At 38.7% G+C, this 24,025-nt stretch overlaps 1 pseudogene; it reads right to left on the bottom strand.

The window, feature by feature from the left end:
* Window positions 1-16,120: 16,120 nt before the first annotated feature.
* Window positions 16,121-18,875, bottom strand: LOC119041001 (small ubiquitin-related modifier 2-like; annotated as a pseudogene).
* Between the last annotated feature and the right edge of the window lie 5,150 nt (window positions 18,876-24,025).

The following is a 24,025-nucleotide window of genomic DNA, read 5'->3' as shown; positions in this document are numbered from 1 at the left end:
CTCCTTACCTTTAATCTTGGTGTCACTTAATGATGATGTGTCTTGGTGTGTTCCTTCTTGAGTGCAATTTCTTTGGGACTCTCTGGGCTTCCTGGACTTCCTAGAAGTCTATTTCCTTCACTAGATTGAGTAAGTTTTCCTTCATTATGTTTTCAAATAAGTTTTCAATTTCTTTCTCTTCCTCTTCTTCTGGCATCCCTATAATTTGAATGTTGGAGTGTTTGAAGTTTCCCAGAGGTTCCTAAGGCCCCCGATCATTGATTTGAATTCTTGTTTTTTCATTCTGTTCTAGCTGGATGTTTATTCCTTACTTTTGTTCCAAATTATTGATTTGAGTCCTTGTTTTCTTCCCTTCACTGTTGGTTCCCTGTATATTTTCCTTTATTTCACTTTGATCAGCCTTCATTTTTTCCTTCATTTTGTGACCAAGCTCAGTCAATTCTTTATGCATCCTGATGACCAGTGTTTTGAAGTCTGCATCAGATAGGTCATCTATCTCCTCGTTGCTTAGTTCTTTTTCTGGAGTTTTGGTATGTTCTTTCATTTGGGCCATATTTCTTTGTCTCAATGTTCCTGTTAAGTTGTAAGGGTCTGAGCCTTAGGTATCTGGCAGGGCAGAGCAACACTCTTTGCTGCGTCATGGAATTGTCTGTGGGCAAGGGGGTCAGAGAGCTGCTTGCTCCGCTGTCCTACCACTTTCTGTCACTTCCCTTGCTTCCCACAAGCAGATTGTGCCCTTTCAGGCACTGATTTGCAGATGGGTAGATTTGCGTGTTTTAATACCCTGTAGGCTTCTCCAACAGACTCATGTAAAACTGGAGATTTTTTCCCCAACACAACCCTCACAGATTTTTTATAGGCAGGGGCTTTGAGTCTTTCCATTCCCACACTGAAACACTGGGTTCCATGGTCTATCTTGTTCCCCTGTTGCTCCTTCTGGCTTATCTGTGTGAATGTGGGACCTCTAACAGGCCACCTTGCCTTGCGGCGAGTCCTCTCCACCCCCACTGCTCCTCTCCACCCCTCCTACCCATCTGGATGAATGTTTCTTTAACTCCTTGGTTGTTGGACTTCCATGCAAATAATTTTGTGTCAGTTCTGGTTATTCTTTCTTTTTAAATTGGTTGTTATCCTCATTTTGGTTGTGTAAGGAAGCAAAGCATGTCTACCTATGCCTCCATCGTGGCCAGAACCTCCATATTCTTAATTTATGACTTTTTTAATGGTTTCTCTTTTCATGTTGTTATTATTCTCACTAAGTTTTCTATAGTTCTAAGTTTCTTGAGCATCCTTATAAACCATTTTTTAAAATTCTATGTTTGGTAAAATGTTTTCCTCCATTTCATTCAGTTTTGTTTTGTTTTGTTTTTTTTAGAGATTTCTTCTGATCTTTAACTTGGTACATGTTTATTTGTTTTCCCATTTTCAAACCATATTGAAGGAAAAAATGAGGATGAAAATACTATGTGGTGAAAAAGTGCAAATTATTCAATATAATATAAAATATGATTATCTAACCATGGTGCTATACATTTGAAATGAATACAAAATTATACTGAATATAAATTGTAATTTAAAAAATTAGAAATATTTTTAAAGGCAAAATGAAAAATTTATTGTGTAATTTTTTAAAGTGCCATTAATTGACCCTGTGACATTATTTTTCTTCTGAAGCCACAAAGATATCTCATACAGAGAAACATTTAATAAGGTTTTTTAAACATCCTTCATCACACAGCCATGAAATCTTTGAAATTTGTGTTTTCTAAAATGCATACCAAGTATGAATACCATTTTAATGTGAATTTAGCAAACATTTATTAAGCTTCTACTATATGCTGTACATAATACTTTCATATTATTATCTCACTTAATCTCCACAATAATCCAGTAGAGAAGATATTATCATTCCCTCTTTTCAGGGAGACACAGAGTCTTACAAAGATTAAGTAATTTGCCTAAGTCACACAGCTAGAAGTTTTCTATCTTCAATTCCAGTGTATAGTCCACTATATAGCTCATATAATATCAGTAATTTGGTGATCTGTGAAAGCAGGATTTTAGGTGAGTGTGTAAAAAATTGAATGTGGGGAAAGAATAAATGAAGATTGCTTGATAGAGACTTTTGACAGTTAAAGCAGAAAGAGAATTTGAGTTCAGCTCCAGAGAAATGGGGACCTGTAGGAATGAGACCCATTCATCTGAAAAGGAAATAAAAAGAAAGATGAATGTTGAGCCAGAGAAAGCGTTGGAGAAAAGAAATGTGGAAGCTCATCCAGGTTGCAATATTTAAGTTTGGTTGGTTGTTTTTATTTGTTGATTTTTAGTGAAGGTAAAATTGTTTTCCAAGTTGGGTATAGCTCCTCGAGAGAATGGGAAAGGCTCAGAAATCACAACTGTAGATGTGTGCCAGAAATCCACTGTGGTACTTAAGTGATGACTGAGCACCAGGGACAGGTTGGTTGAAGTTTCAGGAATCACCTGTTTACCTGCTCTCCTCCATGAGCATGCACAGGCCTAGTTTCCAGCCCATGAGGATAGGTACATTATTAATCATTCTATTTAAATTACAACAGGGTGTTATGGTTCATTTTATGTGTCAACTTGACTGGCTAAGGGATGCCAAGATAGCTGAAACATTATTTCTGAGTGTACCTGTGAAGATGTTTCTGGAAGAGATTAGCATTTGACTCAGTGGACTAAGTAGAGTGATATACCTTCGCCAATGTATGTGGGCATCATCCAATCCACTGGGGTCCCAAATGGAACAAAAAGGCCAGGGAATTGTGAGTCCTTCCTAGTTCTTCTTGAGCAGTGTTGGCTACCTTTTTCTGTCCTCCACTGTTGGAGCTTCCAATTCCCTGGCTTTCAAACTTGAATTGAATTATACCACAGGCTTTCCTGGTTGTCCAGGTTGCAGAAAGCAGATTATGATACCTTTTGGCCTCCAGAACTGCATGAGTCAATTCCTATAATAAAGCTCTTCTTTTTATATATCTATATATTCCATTGGTTCTCTTTCTCTGGAGAACCTTCACTAATACAAAGCAATGAAGTTGGTTGACACTGATTTTACATATTTGCTTGGCTATTTTCACTCCTCCATTAAAAATGAGATCAGGACACCTCACCTGCAAATGAGGTTAATTCACTTTAACCTATAGACATAGGAACAAGGGAAGCTCTGAACTAATGATTGTTATCATCACCCACATGTGTGAATCTACAAACCCAAGGCCCAGGCTCACAGCCCAACCTAAGATGTGATTAGCGAAGTGTGAGAGGTCAGGCTTTACTGGGAGGGAGAGTGAAGTGGATTAAACAACCTCATCTTTATGAGAGTGTACTTATGAAATACACCTGGAAATTTCCTGAAGCCTTTGGTCAGTCACTGTTTGGACCTAGTACACAGGTGCTTTGGCATGTGTACTCAATAAACCTTTATTGTATAAAGGAGAGTGACCGTTTTCGCAGTATTTGATGTGACTACTTAGTTTCAAGAAGAGTAATAAGTGCTGGGAGAAAGTAGAAATAAGCATCTTCCCTACTTTAGAATAGCCCAATGTCATGTAGGAGATAATATATAATAGAAATATCTGTAAAATGTCACATACCTGGTGGGAGGAGGAGACAGTTGATTTTAGGGGAGGCTTGAAGATAGACCAGAAGTTCAATGAAGAAGCAGAAGTAGAAGGAACATCTGTAGTCATGGCGAGGAGTTAATGGAGTATTTAAGGAATGCACACTTTTATTTTCTTAGGTGGGAAGAATGAAAACCAAATGCTTCTTGATCACCTACAATTCATATAGAATGACACTGGGAGACTTTCACAGTGTCATCTCACTATTCATAACAACCCCATAAATCCATCTTAAAGATGTAGAGACTCTAAATGTTCAAAATCTATGGGAAGTCAGAGAAGCCAAGACTTGGGACAGAAGACTTTATTAGCTTCTCTGGAAGGAAAGCTAAGAAACACGTGTAAATTTTTTTATCTTTCTGTACTTTCATTTTTTTTATCTGACCATTGAGAAGACAAAATATACCTCAAAGTATTGTTGTGACATTAGCTGTTTCGTGAAGCTTCTAGGCCCTTACCTGGTGTCATGTCCCTGCTCCTTCTCTGCTCGTTCTATTATTATTATTATTAACTTGCATAGGGTCATGCAATCAGGGTTAGTGCTGTGATTTAGACCAAAGCCTCTTTCAACTTGAAAAGTCCTGCCAGTCTAATGCCCATGCTTGTTGCAGTTCCAGTCTTCAGCTGTCTGTCCAAAGAGTGAAAGGCCCCATTCTTGAATGTTATACTTGCTAAGGACCTCAACCCCAGATTGGGGGCAGCATAATTTACTAGGAAAAAAGTAAGTTTGTAAAGGGACAGATCTACAGCTATATCTCCATTTGATTGTCTACAAGTTGTATGACTTTGGGCAAGTTGTTGAACCTCCTCAGTCTTTTTTTTTATCTGCAAATGACATACAGCCCCATAGAGTTGGGGTGAGGACACCTGAGGTCATGTCCATGAAGAATCTGGCTCAGCAAGTGATAGGTTCCTCTTGTCTTTGTCAGGTTCTTACAAAATTTTCTGCTCTGGCCTCTTCTGAACCCTCCCTACAAACAGTGGAGTGCACTCTGATGGAATATTCCAAATCTATCACAGCCAGAAATGACTCTAAATTGTTAGGAGGGTGGTTACATTTTCATTGGGGTAGAATTCTTTGTGTATGTGTCTCAAGGTAGTTGAAGAAACAAAGAGGAACATCCTTCATCCTTGCTTATCCCTACTGTCAATATTTTCTAAGATTCAAAAAGGGCTCAGGAAGTTTCTAGGGAATTGACTTTCCTAGACATTATACTAGTGGGATCATTTCTAAGGGACAGATTAGAAGTAGGATTTGGGCTACATGGTAAGTGCCATACGCGTTACACCCAGTTAGGTGTTAGTCATGCCTAGAAGTAGATTTTCCAGGGACTCTAAAGGTCGGTTACTCTGGTGCCTTCCAGCCTAACTTTAACTCCAGACAAGCAGCATATGTACTGCTCTTTAGGTTAAAAAGGTTGGAAATGATTTAGCACTTGTTGTCCGTTGGACAATTAATATATGCCAATGTCATTAGTCCTGTGAAAGCACATAGGAAGTGTGGCAAGGCTTTGCCCCATAAAGAGAAATGAAAGTGTTCCTGACTATGTTTCAGAGTGTGCCAAATGCTATGAGGGAATATCAAAAAGGGCCACGTACCACAGAATTTGGATCACTTGGAGTTCTTTAACTTTCCTTCCTTTTCAAGTGAAAATCACCATGTGCGACATGTCACTTTAGGTTGTTATGTTCAAATACAAAATCTGATTTTTGATTTTTTATTCTCAGATAAAAAGAACACATTATAAAATATCCTTACTAATAAGAAATATACATAATAACAATAAAATATGTTTTTTCATTGAGAAGGACATTTTAGAAAAATGCAAATCTCAGAAATATTGTCTATGGAGTAGATCATTCCCGGCTCCGATATGACTTGTTGAATGAAGGAGATACCTGTGACAAGCACACATTGTATCCTTGATTTTAAAAAATGAACATGGACATGCTGGTTCATGTGGCTCAGTGGATTGACCTCTGGCGTGTGAAGCAAAAGGTTGCTAGTTCAATTCCCAGTCAGGGCACATACCTGGGTTGCAGGCCATGTCCCAGTTTGGGGGCGTGAGAGAGGTAACCAATCTTGCCAATCCATGTTTCTCTCACACATCAATGTTTCTCTTCCTCTCTGTTTCCCTCCCTTCCCCTCTCTCTAAAAATTAATAAATATCTTTTAAAAAATCAACATGGAAATCGGGCTGCTAAGATAATTTAATTCCTATTAAGCAATGGAAAAATATATACTTTATTCTTCTTGTGTTTTATGTCTTATGATACAAATGCTGTATATAATTTCCTGAATAATGTTTACCTACACACCTGCCTATATGATAATTGTGATAAATTCCTAGACTGATCCCTAAGGCGATGGAGGGCAAGTTGCAATGTGAGTGCACACTGACGGCTCATCTGCATGGGCCAGGCTCCATCTTCTGCTTGGATGTCATCATCCTGTGACTATGAAAGCATAAAACTGGGGACTGTTCAGCGGGTCACTGTCTCTACAACTTGCTCGAACAGAAATAAAACAGCTTCTCATGCTCATTGATCTTGGACTTTTGGCCATTTTTATGCTCTGTTGACCTGGATCTCAGTGAGGATGTATTTTGTAAAGGGAGCTGAAAGTTTTCTTTCTCAGTAGATAAGACATTTCACATTTTGGCTGCATGCAAAACATTTTTTTTTCAAATGCATTCTCCCCGTGACTCTAAAAGAATAGTTGATCTTTAAGTAACACATGTGATATTAGTTTTTCCACTTTAAAATAATCACAGTATTGCAGACATTTTAATAGCTGTAGAGGTTGCTATGTATTAACATGATTCATGGTCTTTGACAGCACTGTGTCTGAAAATCCCCCAGGAATGCCAAATACAAAACTCCACACACGTTCAAATTTTACTGCCTGCAGCTAAAAGAAGGGAAAGAACTCAAAACTGTTGAAACCCTTCAACTTTAAAAGCATTAATAGATGGTCCCAGGGGATTAAATCTAAATCTTAATGTGTAAAAATCAAGTTAATAACCAGAGAGATTAATATGGCTGCATTTGATTATTGTGATAATGCAAACAATTAGTGCTGCTAAAGTGAGATGTATTAGCCTCCTCTTGGCCCTCACATCAGCAAGGCACTGGAAACAAATGGAAATAAAACATTTTACTGGAAGGTTTTCTGTTGGCTTTTTTTTTCCCTCTGACTCATTTTTGAAATTTTATTTCAGATTAGAATCATCATATCTTTTCATCCTGAAACTACAATTCCTGTTAAACTGATGGCAATGATCAAACATCAGCAATTTTATGGCAAAAACTTATTCATGTATATTTCCTTAATATCGGTCACTTTATCAATCTTCATGATCAGTGAAAACAGAGGGCTGGGTGGTGGCGGGTTGAGGCGAGAAAGAAAACAAAGGAAAGGCGAATGTACCGTGTGAAGTGTGTAGCACACGAGGTATCTACCTTTTAGTTGTAACTTCTTAAGGTTTTTCAGGTGATAATCATCACCTTTATGATATTTCAGCTCCATGTGGCATTTTTCTAGGTGGTGGTTTCTGGAGAAAGGGGGATACCAGACGGACCTGCCTGAGAGTACAGCATGTTTCCTTATTGGACAAGTTCCTACCATTTCCTAAGTCTGGTTCTGGACAGAAAAATGGGCCAGGGTTGGTGGGCAGTGGGAAGGACACCACCACAGAACAAGGAGTCCACTTAAAAGGAGTAAGTCTGGCCATGGGAATAAACGGATCAGATAGGGATCTGCAAAGAGTTAACTGGTACAAGAAAGGCATCTGCCTTTCTCATGAAATTGACATAAAAAAAAATAAAGCCTTATATTTGAAAGCCAGGTATAAAACCTCTGGAAGCCTCCACAATCAGCAGGCATTGGAGTAAGCAAAAGTCCATCTGACACAGACTCCAAATTTTTTTAGAGCCTCAGAATTTTAAAGTGATATTATTTTGCTCTTAAAAGGCGAAATCCAGGCAAAATGAATGAAGAGTTAATACGATGTATTTTGAAGGACACGAAAACAAAGGAAGCTTAAAGAATGGACATTCTAGTGATTTATTTGTGGGGGGGGCTCAGACATGTTCTGGCCTATGTCACTTGAAACCTTTTATTTTTCTTCTCAGCTCGGATCTGTGTTGTGCATCAAATGGGTGTCCCATTCGTTATTTTTGTTTAAGCAGTGTCTGCAGGGAATTCCAAGGGACCATTTAATAAACTGCAGCAACAATGGAATATTTGTTCACTTTTCAGGGTATCTGAGAGAAGTGTTTAGAGGCAGGGAGCGGTTAGCTGTCAGTGGCTGCTGTTCCCTGGGCCTGGCTGCCTCGTGACAGTTACTAATATCAGCAGATTTAATGTGTTTAGTCTAGTTGTAAGGTTTGTGATGTGTTTTTGATTTCCTGCTTCAGAAATGCATTTTGGCTAGAAAACAGTGAGGCATACAATTCTTTCTCCTACCATACTACAGTCAGGAAATTGTTACCTTTGTACCCAATTTATACTACATAATAAGTTACCTACATGCAGTCTAAGATTCTTACTTCTTGGTTATTCAATCAGTGTGTGAACAAGAGCAAAGGTAATGACTGCTGAGGCACGTGCTTTTGGTAAGAGGCTGGTCCGCACACCTAGGCTGTGGGAGGATTCACAAAGTGCATTTTTGTTTCCTTTCTCATGGATGCTTCTGTTTGTCTGTATTCTCTGGGGACTGCGAAATTGCCTCATCGCCTTTTAAAATCTTCAGCATTCTCTCTTGCTTTAGAATCAATTTGGAAAAGAATTTACAAACCACCTGCAAAACCTGAACAGAGCACTTTTCATGTTTCTCTGTAGAGCAGTGAGGTATATGCATTTTTCTTTCCCTTGCAATCCTTAGAAACATTTTGTCCCTTTTCTTGGTGTAAATTTAAAGACAACAAAAGGGGGGGAACCTCACAGAGAGCTTTTGTCCTCTTCGGAGCTTCTAGTTTTGCCTTAACGTTGGCTTACTTTTCTGTTTTGGGCTTTGTGATAAGCAGTCAAGTTCTATTTTAAACATGGGGTTTTACTTTTGGTGTGTTATGTGAGGAAAGCTTGCGGTAAAAGACTGGAGTTACTATTATTTTGTAGCTTAGAAATCAGATTTATTTTCACTAAATATAGTTTAAAAACCATACCTTGCTGATTATACTTATTCTTAATCGGGTGCTGGAAAACATGAAGATAGATATTTAAAAATCCTTTTGCCAGGCCATATTTACATTTTTACGTTTTTAAAGTTTGTTTTGGTCTCAAAAGGGTTTGATTAATATACGTAGGTCCCCTTTTCACAAATCAGTACATTAGCTGAAATTGCAGAAAATAGGTTGAAAAAGTAGTAAATGCATATTGGAAGTAAAGCTTGCTTGCTCCACACAAGAATGTCTCTTTAACATTAGTTAATGAACATAGCAAAAAGGAATTTATACAGATACAAAATAATTACATCTCTTTACAACAAAGACAAATAGCTGTTTTTAAACTTAAGCACTGTAAGAAAATCTTAAAGAAAATATGAGAAAATGGGGAGAAACTGACAAAATCACTGCAACTCAGAGACAACTGCTATCCCATTTTAGGCACGTTCTTTGTCCAAGGGCAACAGATTAGACGTTACATATTAGAAACATACTCTATATTTTGCTATTTCAGAGTTCAGAAAGGAGAGATTTTGTTTCTTTAAAACAGAGGTCTTAACCTCAGGCATGCCCTGAGGGGCGCTGGGGCCACAGCCAGGTCCCTCTCCCCGGGGCCAGACCGCAGCTGCTGGGCTGCACCCACCTTCTCCGGCACAGGAGGATTTCCCGCTGTTTTTCCTGGAGTGACCTAGAAGCAGGAAGGTTAATGATTCCAAAGAAGGACTTTCCCCTCAGGGAAAATTTAATCTTGTGACCTTTTTCTCTATCTGTCTATTTCTTTTAAGTCATAGGCTCCCTTCATTTAACTAACATCAAGCTGTTTTATTTTCTTCCAAAACATGGCTGAAGTGACTGCTTTGCTTCCATTTAACCCTTGAACTGGATGCAATTTAAAATGAAACTTTGGTGCAGAGTAGGGCTTAAGGTTCTTTTTTCCAATCTCTATTTTTCTCTCTCTCAAAAAAAAGTCATCAGTCCTCACAAACACTGTGATAGGAAAGTCCAAAAGTTGCTATTTGCATTATTCTTAAAATATTCTTCGCTATTGGCTGCACACAGAGGCAAAGTTTCAAGATAATAAAGCACTGTTTCATTAATTGATCAATTTTTTAAAAGTATTTTTGGAGGGGTGTGTGTGTAAGAGAGAGACTGTTGGATTCATTGGTGTGCTCAGAATGCTAAGATCATTGATAAAGAAATTTAGTAAGAAATATTTAAATGATGACAAAGATCTCTTTAGAGAGAATTTAAGATTATGAAAAAAATATCAGCTTTACCTAGCCAGTTTCATTTTTCTCCCTACCTGAAATATGCAGACATAAGTGGATCAAGTTCAGTGTCAGAATACAGTAAAATAAAACTATAATTATTTTATTATTCTCATGGGTTTAGACGCGGGTGCAATGAGTTCTTGAGGGTAAAGTGAAAACAGAAACTGCCTTGTGCTCAACGTTGTTAGTTTTTTAGAAACAACTTTTTACTCTGCAACAGACGCAGGGCATTTTCAACATGATCGTGTTACTCAATTTTACTGCCAACATAAATTAAAATGAATATTTCTTAATTTCTAGCATTATAATGCTCCATTTTGGAAACACAGTAAATCCAGAATATTGTAATTTCTGCAAACACATAACACAGCCTATGCATAGATTCTCTAGTATTTAATATGCAATATTGCCCTGAGAATTCTATATTTTCCTCTGTGGGATAATTGCCATTCAAAGGCAGCTGAAGGCAGAACAAACTACCAAAGGAAGCTCCAGCCACTCAGCTAGTCCATTTCTGTAGGCTTAGACCATCAGTAAGCATGGACTGAGAAAGTCCTGTGTTCTCAGCACTCTGCATAGATATTAGTGAGGACCAGCCTTTGCCTTCAGGCTGTCATGAAATTGAGAAAACTATTATTATCTTGGGAGAATGAAAGACCAGTTACATGTGAATTGTTGTAGTACTGACTCTGAGTAGACACTAGGAGAATACAACAATAGCAAATAAACAATGTTGTTTCACATGTTGCTTTTCCATAGAACATTGTAATTTCTGCAGTTTACTTGGGGCTTCAATTTCTTGAGAGTAATGGTGTCTTTCCCATTCCTCACAGGGTTGTTGGGGGAAATTTGATAATATGAAAATATTGTACACCAGGCAATGTGCCAACAGCTTTATAGGTAAGGAACCGAAAGCCCAGAGAAGTTGTAAAATTTGCCTAGGGTGAGATATGTACTTCAGTGGGAAGGCTGAGATTGGTTTACCTTCTTCTATCAGTGTTCAATATCTGACATTGTACAAATTAGCGAGTTCGAGACAAGCTCCCTGTCTCTTCAGCAGCACTTCTCCTACCTTTGCTCCACCCTGATTTGGTGGACAACATTCCCATTCCCCGAGCTACCCAAGCCAGAGATCTGGGAGCCATCGTTTCTTCCACCATTTCCCATCCAACCAATTCGACCAACCACCAAGGCTTGTATACAATCTCCAGGTTACCCAAGAATGACCTACAACTCAAATCCTTGTTGCCAGGGCCTGTAATTAGAATTCTGCCCCTCGCACCCCTGGCTCACTATAATCATCCCTAACCGCTCTCTTTGCCTTTCTCTTTTCCGCTTCCCTACACCCTAGGCGCACAGTGATCTTTCCAACACACAGATCTGATCCTATTATGTCTCTGCTTCCAGCCTCAGGGCTGAGGAAGCCTTACCACCTACTGTGCCTCCATTCACACATCTCTGTTCTCGCAGTTCCAGACTATTTGTTGTTCTCTGCTTGTTCACATTTCCACCCTTTGTATGTTGCGCCCCTTCTATTTGGAATGGCAGGCCTTCCACATTATCTTGCAGGTAAACTTTGGACCATTGTTTAAACCCGGGCTCTCTCTTAGGCAAGAAATCTCTGCTTTCCTATCTCTAAGTGGTGTTAGTCATTCCATTCTGTACGCTACATAAGGCTCCAGCCCATAGATCTCCTCTGCATTCGTCATACCTGTAGTGAAATTACTTATTTACATGCCTGCCTCCCCCAATAAACTATGAACTCCTTTAGGGAACAGATTTTTATTTCCTTGTGATTTTACACAGTGTCTGGCACATAATAAGTTCTCTATAAAACGTTTGTTGAATTCCAAGGAGTGGGTGGTCATCAGAGAGAGTGTTGCAGATCAATCAAGGAGGGGGGAGGCAGGGAAAAATACGATTCTGGAAAGCTTGGAGTCACTGATGACCTCCCAAGGGCAGAGTCCAAGGGAGGTAGTTGCAGGCACAAATAGAAATAGATCACCAGGATTTTCTGTAGGCTTGAGATCATGAAGATCTGAATTTTGAAATATTAAATTATTTTTAAGTGCTTAATTATTTTTATCTATAATGATATATTGGAACTCTTATTTAACAGACATACATTTTAATATATAATCTGGGAATATAAGTTTCAGAAGCTTATTTGTGAAAAGTTTAATTGCTTTTAAAATTTTTTTGAGTGAGAGCACTGCAGTTTCAAAGAGGCCCTCTAATTCTACTGTTTCCAGGTTGATAAAGAAAACTCTCCTTTACCCTGTCTCTCAATCTCTCTCTCTCTCCGTATACATAAACATTTATCTCACAATCTTGTAAAATGTTATTATGTGACTTGTTGCCCACCATTCAAACCATCTTAGGCTGAAGAATACAAATACTTTTAACCCTTGGCAGAAACACGGGGCAAAGCCTTGTAATTGTGCAGGCTGGCCCTGCCTGAGGGAGCCTGCCAGGGAGGTGAGAGCTGGGTCAAATTCAGCCCACTCGTCTCTCCGAGGAAGGCGTGAGGCGGCTGAAAGGCCCTGTCCCCCAAAGATGACCCCTCCACCTAATTCACACCAAGGCACTATTTGGGCTACCATTGCCCTGCAGAAACTCTTTCATCATTATTTTATTTTATTTACCTTTCCCCTGACTTGCTTTGTTAGGTTTTTATTAAAGTGGAGCCACCAGAATTACAGTAATATTTCAGCAGTAGACGCTCAATGACTTTATACAAGAGTTTGCTGATGTTTTCTAGTATTTTGTTGACTTCTTAGATAAAGCCACATAAAACATACTTGTGTCTCACTAACCACATTTCAAGTGCTCGATTACCACATGCAGCTACTGGCTACCGATTGTGCAGCGTAGAGAACATTCCCGCTACTGCAGGAAGTTCGACTGGACACTGCTATTCCAGAGGGAGGATACCAATAATAATAGTAAACCACCAAGTAAATGAACGAGATAATTTCAGAGGGTGGTTGTATCAGATGAGGAGGACAGACGTGATGGAGTTGGGAATAAGTGCAGAGGGCACTGAATGCTGGCAAGGAGCAGCCAAGCAGGGTTCTGGGGGCCGATCCTTCTAGGAAGAGAGTACGGGAAGTGCAAAGGCCCTGAAGTCAGAAGGAGCTCGGTGAGTTTGAGAAAGAGAAAGGTCAGTGTAGCATGGGCTCAGTGAGACAGGAGAGGTGAGTAGAAAAACAGGAAGTCACAGAGGCACACGGGCCATATACGCTGTGGTAAGGGGCCTGGGTTTTGGTCTAATTGCAATGGAAAAGCACTGGAGAATTTTTAACAAGGAGTGACACAACCCGGTTTTTGTTTTTAAAAGACTGTTCTGGCTACTTGAAACGGATTTATAAAGTGAAGTTCCAGGAATCAAGAGAGAGTATAATAAATATAAAGATGTTACTATGGTAAGACAATCCATGCATATATTTTAAGATGTGTATTAATTAGTGCCATATTTATATGCTACCCCCAAACTATTTCTAAAAACTAAGACTCTGTGTGGACCTTTATAGAAAGATGAATACAAATTCTGAGGAGGAAAGCAGGGCTAAAGCTAATGAGGAGTGGGTATGGAGATCTCCTTACAGGAGACCCTTTCTGTCACGCCCCCTATGTGGGACAGCAGAGTAGCCAGAAGGGACAGCAGAGTAGCCAGAAGGTAGTCAGGATGCTGGCAAGCGATGAAGGTCGGCACATAGGGGCCTTCAGCACAGGCAGAAAGGCAGGATCATTCTGGAAGGGTCTGAGAACATTCTGAATGTGGCATTGGCAAAGCAACCAGGGAGCAAAATTATAAGCCATCATAGAAAGAGAGAACCAAAGTCACAGGTGTGGAAAAACACAGGTAATAGGAAAATTAATATTTGAAAAAGGAAAGGCAAGAAAGGGAAACTTGTTGGAATATGTATTAATTCCCTAGGTCTGCAGAGATTTCAAAGTTAAAAATAAAAAAGTTAACAAAGGAAAAATGCATGCCAGGTTAAGTTTCTGACGTGAAGACCAAATGGCCGATGTGGCTCAGTTAGTGGGCGGATCATCCAGTAGTAACTGAGGGATTGCAGGTTCCATTTCCGGTGGGGGTGCATAGCTGGGTTTCCCATAGAATCCTTGGTCTGGACAAGGTCGACTCCTCATCCAGGTGCATAGGGGAGGCAGTTGATTGATGTTTCTTTCTCCCTTTGTCTCTCTCTAGAAGCAATGAAAGGAAAAAAATGTCCGTGGGTGAGGATTAAACAGAAAGGATCTAAGGGCTATTTGTAAAAAGACCAAATGATTCACCAACAATATGGAAACATCAACAATGCCTCCTGTTGGAGATGATTCTTCTGATAACTAATTCCATGATTTGTAGTAAATCCCTTAGTATCTGAGATTTTGTTTCTGGGTCAGTAGATGAGAGGTATAAGTTTAGTTCTTATGCTTTTTAGATTGCTCTCAGGTCTAAAATGATAGACAGTTTATTGAAATTCCAGGAATTCAGGGTATGTGTGAGTGTGAGCACATGTGTGTGTGTGTGTGAGAAATGAGCCACTTTTTCTGGAAGAACAAAATGGAAAGTAGGCAAAGAAACAGAAAAGAACTTGTGACTGAACTTTGTGTTAGTAGCTTTCATTAAGTCAAAGGCAATAAACATTTATTTGGAAAAAGTAGCTAAAGATATTTCTATAGCTAAGGAGATAATTTATCATTATGTGTATTGAAACATATTAGAAATGAGAGAAAGAACACAATGAAATAACCAATTTTCCTGGAAACCCTGCAGATTCGGACTCTGGCCACTCATTGACTGTGTATATTAATCTAGCAAATTTAAATTTGGAAAGGCTCATGAATAGGGGCTTCAAGTGTAGAAATTTGAAGCAAAATGATAAAAATGGTAGGCGGATTTCTTCCTTCTTAGAAATCATGCACTTTTGTTCCACTAGTGACTCTGCTGTGTTCCTTCCGGGCCGCTACAGCCCTGCACCAGGGAACGAGCAGAACACGGGCTAGATTTCAGACTCCACTCATCCCCTTCCGAAAAACCCACAAAACCCATGGCTTTACTCAGCTGTGTGCCCGAAATAGCTTTCCTCATTTCCGTCTGGCAAAACCCTGTTTATCCATCAGGACCCAGGTTGAATGTTAGCTTTTCTGTGAAGCCTGCTTCTGTCTTCCCAAGCAGGAGCCACCTCTTCGTTTGTTATGCTCGCAAGCATTTTGATTATCCTTTTAGGATCGCGCTTATGTGTTTTTCTTTGTTTTTTGTTGTTGTTGTTTTAGTAGTTTTTTTGTCTTTGCTGGATCTTGAGCTCTTGAAGGCAGAATTCTGGTTTATTCTTTTTTGGTCTCCTTAGCACCTGATGCAGTTCTAGTCAGAGAATAAATACATAAGAAATGTAAGTTGAATTAATGATGCATGGTTAAAAATGATAGTTGACCTGAAGCAAAATAGGCAGATAAAGAGAGCGAAACAGTCTTCCAGAGTCCTTCAACTAAGATAGAGGTGTGAATGTGAGGCTGAATATGAGAGAAGATGCAGAAAAAAGCTTTTATTTTAGTTTTACTTTTTAATTTTAAACAACAAGGCACTTGCCTTGAAGGGAAACTATCTAGGATTCATTTCTTTTAGTGTAATTTATCCCTTTTTAAAGATGGATTGCCATACATGTAATAGCTATGTACAAAAAAGCTATAAAATTGTCCTTGTTTTTACAATGATAGATAGAAAACATTAAAATCCTCCAATCAAAGTATGTAAGGGTTTTTATGTTGTTCTTTTTCTTTTTTTTTTGGTTAAACAGTGAGAACAAAATAACACTGGAAAATGGAAAAGTAAGAGCTGAATGAGCACACCACACATGGAGAAAGGGTATTTTCAGAGAACCAGCATTTCCCCCATCCTGTCTCTATGTGATGCTGACCAAAACATACCAGTGGACATTTAGTTAGAACCAATGCAAATGCTTGTGCCCATATGTCGGTACAATAAAGGAATGGGGGAGGGGAAATGAAAGTTTAGAGGAAACTGTACTGTAGTAGTTAAGATATGGTGGAACCAAACTGCAGTTTTCTAACTGAGAATGTCTTCTTGGTCTGGAGGACCAGAGTCTGAAGTAGCAGGTTCCCTTTTTGGTGGACACCTCCTGTCTGCCGCTGGAACACGTCAACTGTATCTTTATCCTCCATGTCCAACTGTGCAGGTGTGTCTGTCATTGATTGGCCGCCTGTCAAATCGGAATCTGATCTGCCTCATTAACAAACCCTGTTGTTCACAATAGGCTTTCATTAGTTTACTAAGTGGTGTATGCCTCTTAATCTTAAACGGCGCCACCGAATCATCCTGCCCCACCACCTCTAAATTAATATGGTCATTGTTCTGAGTCTTGGCCCTTTCCTTGGGGCTTTCGCCATGGCAAGCACCAGCGTCTCCTCAGTTGCCACTTCGCAAAAGAGGCACCAGGTCCACACTGAATGAGCCAAGAAAGAACCTTTATAACAGATGTTTTTTAAAAATATATTTCATTTATTTATTTTTGGACAGAGGGGAAGGAAGGGAGAAAAACATCAATGTGTGGTTAGTTGCCTCTCGTTTGCCCCCTCCTGGGGACCTGGCCTGCAACCCAGGTATGTGCGCTGACTGGGAATGGAACTGGTGACGTTTGGTTCATGGGCCAGCACTCAGTCCACTGAGCCACACCAGCCAGGGCGAGAAAGAACCTTAAAAGTATTTGGGCGTAAAGAATGAAGAAGGCCAAAAGAGAGAGAATGTGAAAAGGGAAAGAAATAGAGAAAGTCAGGAACTTGAAAGATAAAGACATTTGAACACAAGCAAACATGGGGGTAGAGAAAGGAGCTCAAGAAAAATCCAGGAAAACAAGTGAAGAGGGACATTCCGCCTCCACCAGAAGGCTGGAGAAATTTGGAAACAAGGAAGCAGGAAGACCCAACAAAATTGCAAGTGATAATATAAAGAAAAAGAATCCAGATTATGAGAATTAGGATTAGTGGGTGGGTTTTTGGGGGGCTGAAAATAAGTAATTAGCAAATATAGGTAAGAGCAGAGAAGATTAATATTTATAATAATTAGTTCCACAGCAAGGGGGTACCATTATGAAACTTTGTGGGAGAAAAGCTCAAATTACATGTGAAACACATGTGTGGTGAAAGGGAAAATGTCATTCATTGACTTTCCAGGGGGTACTAGGCCCAGCGCTGGGTGCTTTGTAAGTTTCTTTCTTTGGACTAAAAATGCTAATCTTGGCCTTTTCATAACTGAGAAAAGAAAACACATAAACATGCTCTTTTACTTCTTTACGCCGCACCTGAGTAGAAAATGGACTATAATAGATGGCACGTGGGTGGCAAGAAAGGAATAGCGGTTAATATTTATGCTTGGGCTATTATTTTAAAGAGTTTGTACTAAAAAAGGAATCCATTAGGTGAGAAAGTTTCAAAAAAAAGAAAAACAAAATTACCTAAAAGAAAATACTAGAGCTCCTCCTGAGGAAAGAGCCACTCCTCTAAAGGGTTGGTTTCCTACCGAAGTTGGAAAGACTCCATGCACAGCTGACAGCACCACCACTTGTCAGTTTTGGCTCCCCAGCATTTGATTCCTTTCCCCTTGGGAAATATCACTTGGGTGATTTCTGAGGGAGGCATGACCTCACCTCAATCTACCAAAAGGTGGACAGACAGTCCTGGCCTCTGTACCCTGGCAGGGGGCACAGACATATGACTTCAACTCAGCCAGCTGATGACTCCACTCTGAACTTCAGGCCTTAGGGAAAGAATGTAAAACTCCAGGATGGCCAGAGATCACACACAGGGGCAGCGAAGTCTAGCAGTGCTCAAAGTATGTCTTGATCAATGTCCCTGAGGTAGAGGCTTGACTGAATTTTGACATGTTTTAGCCACTCTTGGTGCTTGTGCCTTCTCTGAACATTCTTCTGTACCCTTCCTTGAGTCTGTGAGCTCCTTGTCACCCTTTCAGTAGGTTGCTTTCCTGATTACCTAAATCAGTTACCAACAAACCTGCTATAGATTGAGTCCTTACATCCCCCTAAAGTTTGTGTGTTAAATCCTAACCCCCATATTTAGAGGTAGGACCTTTGGGAGGTTATTATGTCATAATGGTAGATCTCTCATGAATGGGACTAGTGCCCTTGTAAAAAAGGCCCCAGAGAAGTACTCTGCTCCTTTTACCATGTAAGAAGGCAAGAAGGTGACCAAATAAACTATGAAGGAGGCCCCCACCAGACATCAAATCTGCCAGGGCCTTGGTCTTGACCTCCCAGCCTCTGGGAACTGTAAAAAATAAATTTTGGTTCTTTGTAAGTTGCCGGTCTATGGCATTCTGTTGTAGAAGCCTGAACAGTCTCAGACAAAATTCAACTGATATACCAACTCATTAGCAGTGGTGATTAAAGAAGTTTTAGGGAATTGGAAAATGCTCATTAGATCATTTATGCAATACATATTTTTTAGCCAATATTATGGCTCAGGCATTATGCTAGATCCTGAGGAAATAGAGCTGACTCTTTCCTTAGAACACCGTCACTACCTATACAGGCTAATGAAAAGAGTCCGATATATATAAACCAAACTTCTAACACGTATGGATTATTTATCTATCAATGTGTAACAAATTACCCCCAAACTAAGTGACATAAATAGCAAACATTTGTTATTTCACAGATTTTGTGGGTCAGGATTTGGGGAGCAGCCTACCTGGGTCTTCTGGGTATGGGTTTCTCACGATTGCGATGAGACTGTCAGCAGGGCTGGGACATCTCATCTGAAGGCTTAATTGGAAAAGGAGCCATTTCCAAGCTCATTCAGATGGTTGTGGGTGGGGTTCAGTTTCCTGTGGGCTGTTGAGCTGAGGCCCCCACTTTCTGGCTGACTGTGGGTCGGAGGCCTCCCCCCACTCCCTTGTTACCTGAGCCTCTGCATACAGCAGCTCACCAAAGGGCAGGTGGTTTCTCTTGAGTGAGCAAGCAAGAAAAGCCAGAGAAAGAGTAGAACTTCTGTTATCCAAACTCAGAAGTAACATCCCATCCCTTTGGCCCTATTGTATTTGTTTTGAGCAATTTACTGTGTGCAGTCCACACTCAGGGAAGGACACAACAGCATAATAACAGGAGATGGGATCTTTGGGAGCCCCCCTGGAAGCTGCCCATGGCACCACAATAAATGCACACAGTCTCTGTGGGAACTTTAGGCTCATGACAGCTGAGGGTGGGGAGCCAGGTAAGGGTAGAAAGCAGAAAAAAGGGGGAAAGAATCAAGGAAAGCTTTTAGAAAAAAAAGTAAAACTTTAACGGTGCCCATGTTACTTCCTATGGGAGCTCCTACCAGAATTTGCATCTTCAGATTGCAGGCAGTATGCGTTAGTAGCTGACATAACACTCAGCCTCTAACAAGCAGGACAAAGGGGAAGGGCACTTACTACATTCACCCGAAGGGAGATAGGTAGAGTTTCTGGGCAACACCCAGAGGGCAGCATTCCACATCACAGGGCATGCTTTAACGTTAAACCATGAAAAAGGTAGGGTTTAACATCCAATGCATGAAATGGAGACTCAGAAATGTGATCGGAGAAAATGGCCAATTTGAAGACAGGTAAAAAATCATTAAAGAAGAACGATAAGATTGATGGTAGAGGCATGCTTCTGTACCAGCAAAATAAATCCATTTGGAAAACTATGCAGTGAATTGAAAGCCAGTCCACACATCTAGTCAATAAGAAGAAGGATATAATCGCACAGAACTTGGTTCATGTGCAGTTAATGCCTCGCAGGAGAAGGTAGATTGTGACTTCCAACTGTAATGAATATTCGTAGACAGAGCACAGAGTCATTAGAAAATCAGTGCAGAAGCATGCTGGTGAGACAGGAGGGGGAAAATAGATAAATTAGAGAAGGGGGCCCATTTAAAATCCTAAGGATATGTTTGAAAGGAAGAATCATGAAAGAAGAAAGTTAAGAGAGACCAGAGGAGGACAGGGAGAAAATAAAAACTTGGGAAATGTGGGGGTAGGGTGGGGACCCCATGGAACTGATTCTGTGTCATCCAACACTTTTAATTCCATTTTTATACATATTATACCTGACATCCTCTGTTGAGACTGTTTTTTTATTGCCTTATGGAAAAGCAAGGCCAACATGATTAAAAGGTAATGTATTCTCTTCCCAGGGAAGGGGAGCTGGGAATGATGAACCCAAGGCTTTTCTTCAGAGTGACATTTTTATGTTACAATTTTAATAAAAAAGAAAGAAAGAAGTGGAAGAAGATTGGGGAAAACATTTTAGGTTTTATCTTCCTCACTTTGAATGATAGTGGGAGGGGTCAGTTCCCTTGAAAGGGAAAAGAAAAAGCTATGCCTTAGACCAGGACAAGGTGGAAAAAACAAAAGAGCCACAGAAAATGTATCACATGGAGCATAGATAAAGAGGTGGCATTTAAATACCCTCAATAAATAGTACTATATAGGTAGCTTAAGAAAGGACTGGTTGCGTACTGTAAAGTGCACATTATAGGAAAAGTAAAGTAAAAACGGATATATTTTGCAAATATCTGAAGTTTCTAGGGTTTGTGCTGGCCTGAAAATAACAGTCAAAAAGAACGATGAGTATGGAAACACATTGGCCAAGGGAAATAAGAACATCTTCTTCTTTTTAAAAGAGGGGACAAACTATGAATAAGGTCCAAAGAACTACACAGAAAAAGTTTCCAAACTCTGATGGAAACTGTAAGGTAGAGTTTTTCCTTTAAAAGAACATTGACTCCCACCTGTTGTGTACTGAGCCCGTGAGAGCCCCAGTGTTGTGCATCGATAACACTGGTGGGCGTATCTACGCGGCGTCAGAAGTGAGACGGAGAATCTCTCTTTCTCTGTTTTGGATCAGCAGCCACTTACTTCTCCATCTATTTTTTTGACCAACCTGATGAATTTCTTTGGAAATTACCAAGTAGGGAGTTGTGACTACGAACACTGGAAGGACCTCACATAGTCCTGCACATAAAACCAGGAATAAACGGTGTTTTAAAAAACTTATATTCAAACAAGCAAGCAGAAAAAAAACCACAAAAAACAAAGACACTGAAATAGAGAACAAGGGGATAGTGACCAGAGGGGAGAAGGAAGGGAAGTTAAGGGGAAAAAGGGGAAGGGATTTGGAGGAACAAATAGGAAGGACACAGGGACTAGAACTAAGGGGGGTGGAAATGGGAGGGAGGTGGGGAGCAAGGGGCGGGGGTGGCTGGGATGGGAGAAATAGACAAAAAAACTGTACTTGAAAAATAACTAAATAAAATTTAAAAAAAACTTATATTCAAAGAAATTCACTTACTTTTAAATTTGGAAAATTTTATCTTTATGAGAATGAAGGTATCAAAACTGAAAATAGTAACATGGGCATGTAGGGAGACAAGAATGGAATATCTGTAGTTACTAAGTTGAAATGGCCTTGTCTCATCATAAGTCTCTACTAGCTGATATCTCCGCATGTCTTAATTACAATGGTAATGCACATTCATAATAATTCAAAGGTACCAGAAATATATGAAGTACCTTCTGAATCATCAAAGATAGGTTAAATTCACACAGGTAAGTGAAATCCTAGTATTCTAACTCTTTGAAAAGTGTTATTCCACACAGTACAACCTGCAGAGTGGCAAATAGTTTACTCTATTTAACTATGAACAATTTTCAAACATGTGAGAAAAATTCCTACGCTTAAAAATTCTTTTTTCAATAGTGCCTCTAGTGTACAATACGTCTCCCTCAAGTATAACATAAAAGTTTAGAATATGAGCATCCCACCTCTTCTAAACACCCAGCTGTGTTGCATTTTCATAGAAATCTGAAGAAAAAAAGTCTCAAAAATTATTTGAGGTCAAACGAGTTCTCTGAAAATAAGGTGCAAGAAAGACATGATATAGATAATCATTTCTTTTAATCAAGAAGAATTTTATTCATCTATTGTTCCTGCTACCACTATATCACAGCAGAAAGTTGTCTAACATAATTTTAAAAGTTAACTCCTGAGTAGCTGGTGCTCCGGTGGTTACAGTTTTCCTTTGCTATGAGTAGCTTCTAACTTTAATGTTTGATTTGTATCCTTTCTATTCACCGTACTTACCACTTGTCCTTAAAGGGTGTCTTTTAATTATCTTCAGGTTTTAATGACCAATATTTTGGGTTTTTTGAACAGTAGTGTTAACCAGATATTTCTGCATTTTAATAATTACGTTAAACTATGCCAATTAAAGAAATTTATTTTTGCTTATTTTTACAAAAACTTAAGTATAAAGTTTTGAGATATAAGGTTATATGTTCTATTTTAAATGTATAAATTAAATTTACCCATGTGTAATATGTAAAATATTTCTATGTAAGCATTATTGTCTAGATACATGTAACATAAAAATTTTGTTTATTATAAAATTTCCAAAACAACATTTTCCATCTTAGGAAATGTGATTATTCCTTCTTTATTTTATTATCTACAAATTTTGTAGTTCTGATTACCATGATTTTTAGTCCATGCCAATACATTCTACAAATACATAATATTAGCATATTAGCAACACTTAAAAGATGAATTCAATTTCTATCAACTGATTTTTTCCTTCAAGGTATCTTTCAATGGTATATGCTCATTTTTTGTTAGTAGATCAATTGCCTATACCCTTGAAGTCTTTAGAATTCTCAACTGAACACCATCTGTTTTTTTTCTAATGTATTACAATCTATTTTCTTGAGATGATGCATAATTTTTTATAAATACCTTCAAAAGTACCTATTGTCTCTTGCAAATATCATTCTAGTGTAAGATCTTTATTTTCTTTTCACAACTTCTATAATAGAGAACTTTCCCCCTTTTTTAGTCTTTCAGTGGACCAAAGGACCACTGGTTATAAAAGCCTCAGAAAGTAAAGATGACAAATACTATGCTTTCAATGTTTCTATACATGTTGCAATTAAATTGTAAAAATTTCACTGAATTATATCACTGTGGTATAGTATGATATACACTGCAAATTTAAAAAACATTCCCTTCTCAATAGAGTTCACCACAAAATAGAAAAGTACTTATGCATATATATCAGAAATTATAAAGAGAATTAATGACTCAAATTTCATAAAAGAAAAAATGTCAAGTTTAGACATTGACAAAAACACTGAAAACAGTGTTTATTATTTATAGTAGCAAATTACATTTGCTATATTTATATACTTAGTACAGAGTTTTCTATGGAAAGTTCTTAAACACTTTTGCAGTCAATTATTCTACCCATTTCACAGATTAAGAAAAAAGTGGGGGATGGTTATGGTTATGGGGGATGGATGCCAACTGATTTATTGAGTATTACACAATGGACAAGTAAAGCAACTGGGAATAGATAATAGTTTCTCTGTGTTAAAAACAATGCCTTCCAGTGTCACTGACATTTTGTACAAATATTGATAAGCATCTGTCAACAAATGCTAATTTAAAAGCTCCTTATACATTGTTCTGACTTTAATGTTAATATATTAGTATGTATGTGTCTATATAACACACATATACTGTGTACTTTATATATTTGATATATTTTTATAAACAAAACACATTTATTTATATTTTACACACACACACACACACACAAGACTCTGATGGCTTTTGATGTAACTTGCCCCTTCATATGACTTTAAAAGATCTTTCTGAATGAGTCTCCTTAAAAGAAAACTCTGGGAAGTAATCCAGTATATCAGTCAGGTAGACATGATAGTTAAATTTGAAGTAAATTTGCAATATTTAAAAAAATACATCTTAGAAAATCTGAAAGTATTACATAACATTGTTACACACTATACATGAGTAAAAAATGTAAAACATATGTTGAGAATATTTATATAAAATCATACATAGAGTATTTTCTTTGTAATTGGTTTAGAGT

This window comes from Artibeus jamaicensis, unplaced genomic scaffold (assembly GCF_021234435.1).
Source record: "Artibeus jamaicensis isolate MK-2021 breed Jamaican fruit bat unplaced genomic scaffold, CSHL_Jam_final contig_354, whole genome shotgun sequence".
Lineage (NCBI taxonomy): Eukaryota > Metazoa > Chordata > Mammalia > Chiroptera > Phyllostomidae > Artibeus > Artibeus jamaicensis.
This window is presented reverse-complemented; position numbering and strand designations above follow the sequence as displayed.